Consider the following 3052-nt stretch of genomic DNA (forward strand, 5'->3'; position numbering starts at 1 on the left):
CATTTACTAGCCAGGTGACCTTGGAGAGATTTTTTTACTATTGTCCCTCAGCTTATTTCCTATTGTGAAATGAGACTGATACAAGGCTTACATGAGAGACCTATTTTAGAAGCTGTCAACAATACCTGGGTCACAGTAAATGCTGGACAAATGATAGATTTTTGGGTACAAACAGATAGGGGCTTAAATCTTAATTCTAGCAGTAAAAAAGGGGGCATCATTTGTTAAGAAATGGGGGGAGGGAGTTTCAGTGAAGAAGAAACCTTTTCCGCCCTCACTACAATGTCTGAAACTCTGAGGGAGATCTTTGCTAAAATCAGTGTGTGAGCATAGAGATAAACTCACCCTTTATGGTAGATGCACAAACAAGGCAGCCGTGCTATCGTGTCCCCCTGCTGCAAGTCTTCCAGGCATATCGCACATTCCCCAGTATCTTTACTCAGGACATCCTCTGAGGAAAAAGGAAACAAAGGCAGGACAATAAGCAGAAAAAGAACCACGTGAATGCTAATTGATAAAGAGTGATGACTGGCATATTTTGTCAGGAATATATAAAACTCAGCACCCATATTTGAAGTAAAGCGGAAAGACTGCACCAATCTCTACCTAAACGCTGAAAGACAGAGTAAGGTAAGGAAGTTTCCAAAAATTAAGTATTTGTACTATAAAAACCAACAAATTTAATTGTTCCCATAAATGTAATAGTTCCTTGTAGAAAAGTACATTTCCTAAGCATTCCCCTTTTAGTTATTAATTTTGAGACCGCAGATTATGAGGAAACACAAACTCCATGTGGCCTATAAAAGAGAAGGTAGCAGCAGATGATTTACCCGAAAAGCTGGAGGGGGTACCAGGGCAACTTCTGCAGAAAAAAGGCGTTGGCAGAGGATTTATGCTTTTGGAATTTAGGGAATAGGCTGAGGTGAGTATTCCCTAGATAACTACTGAGTAGCGCACAAGCTAGTATGTCACAACCAGAGACTTAACCTGAAAAGGATTTCCAGCCAAGTAAAGCTGGGTAAGTGAAAAATGCTTAGTAATGGCCCCCTAAAGTGTCCTTGCCCCATTTTTCTTTTCTTAACCCTGGAGGTCCCACCCACTACCTTAACTCCACCCCATCCCCAACCCCAAGTCTTGCCTCCTTCTCTTGATCCCCATTTTTCTTTTTTTAAATTCTGGATAGCTTTCCACAGATAGGGAACCAGTTTAATGTAAAACACCTACCTAATTAGTGATAAAGTTAATTGGTATATGGAGACCCACAAAATGAAGGCCACCCTAGTGGCCCCATCCATGTCACAAACCTAACCCAAAATCAGCATGCACTAAGGGGAACACCTCACTGTCAAAGGAACCTAACACCAATCAGTCCTCCAACTCAGTTTCAGCCAGCTTACCCTACCCTAGAAAGTAGGACCTGCTAACGGAGCTCCCCGCCAAACATGCCCTTTCTTGTGGTCTCTTTGAACACTCTATAAAACTTGCTCCTGCCCAAAATCCCTCAGAAAGTGCTAGTAGGCAATGTACACCCCCAACCCCCGGACTGTTTTCCACTGAATAAAGAACATCAAACTTATTACTAAATTGTTTTAGATTTGACACTAGGAATATGATAGTGAGAACAAAAAGAAAGAAATCTGAAGAAAACACTAAAAGTCTATAATTCCAAATAATCTATAATAATAAAAGCGCAATATGCTAATTAGACCAGACAACCTTCTGGACGAAGCCAGGGCTGCGAGGGAAGCCCGGGTCCTGGGTGCTAGGTGCTGGGTGCTGGGTGCCAGAGGGAAGTTGGTGCCAGCAGCTGGGGGAAGGAAGGCCCACTCTTGCACAAATTTCGTGCATTGGGGCCTCTAGTATAATACTAGTATATTCTCACCACTTAGATTTTTACCACAAAGATATAGCACACATCATGTATTTTTTAAAAAAGAACCATCACTTTTTATCAAGCATAAAACATCAATGATTACCTACTAGTTTTACATACCACCAAGGGGAAAAATGCCTCCATTAAACTATGATACAAATCAATTTTAAGATGCATCTCATTTTTCAAAGTATGAAGAAGAAGCATGTCTTAAAATTGATGAAATAGGGTATCATACTTTCTATATTTGGAATACATTAACAATGCATCTAGATTTAAGTCTAAAAGAGCCACAGAATCTAAAATGTCATAAATTAAGAAAATGAGATGGACCAGATTTTAAAAGAGAAAAAGTATTGCCAATGTTATCACTGATAAGGGTTTAATCTCCAACATTTATAGGGAACTCATACAACTTAACAAAAGGAAGATAAACAATCCAATCAAAAAATAGGCAAAGGACCTAAATAGACACTTTTCAAAAGAGGACATTCAGAAAGCCAAGAGACATATGAAAACATGCTCAAAGTCACTAATCATCCGAGAGATGCAAATCAAAACAACAATGAGGTACCATCTCACACCTGTCTGAATGGCTATCATCAACAAATCAACAAATGACAAGTGCTGGAGAGGATGCGGAGAAAAAGGAACACTCGTGCACTGCTGGTGGGAATGCAGACTGGTGCAGCCACTATGGAAGACAGTATGGAGTTTCCTCAAAAAGTTAAAAATGGAACTCCCATTTGACCCAGTGATCCCACTTCTAGGAATATATCCCAAGAAACCAGAAACACCAATCAGAAAGGATATATGCATCCCTATGTTCATAGCAGCACAATTCACCATAGCTAAGATTTGGAAACAGCCTAAGTGCCCATCAACAGATGAATGGATTAAAAAACTGTGGTACATCTACACAATGGAATACTATGCTGCTGTAAAAAAAGAAGAAATTCTTACCATTTGCCACAGCATGGATGGAACTGGAGAGCATTATGCTAAGTGAAATAAGCCAGTCAGAGAAGCATAAATACCACATGATCTCAGTCATTTGTGGAATATAATGAACAACATAAACTGATGAACAAGGACAGATCCAGAGAGAGAGGCACTGATTGGACTGTCGGGCCTTAGAGGAGGGTGGGGGTAAGGGGGAGAGATCAACCAAAGGACTTA

At 40.2% G+C, this 3052-nt stretch overlaps 1 non-coding gene across 2 annotated transcripts in view; it reads right to left on the reverse strand.

Annotated features, from left to right (window-relative positions):
* Positions 1–367: 367 nt before the first annotated feature.
* LOC102264201 overlaps positions 368–3052 on the reverse strand; it is a 128544-nt gene continuing 125859 nt past the window's right edge. For both annotated transcript variants that reach the window (XR_001361419.1, XR_001361418.1), the window contains exon 5: positions 368–451. This is a non-coding gene — a transcript (uncharacterized LOC102264201). The remainder of the gene's footprint in view (positions 452–3052) is intronic.

Source organism: Myotis brandtii, unplaced genomic scaffold (genome assembly GCF_000412655.1).
Source record: "Myotis brandtii unplaced genomic scaffold, ASM41265v1 scaffold17, whole genome shotgun sequence".
Lineage (NCBI taxonomy): Eukaryota > Metazoa > Chordata > Mammalia > Chiroptera > Vespertilionidae > Myotis > Myotis brandtii.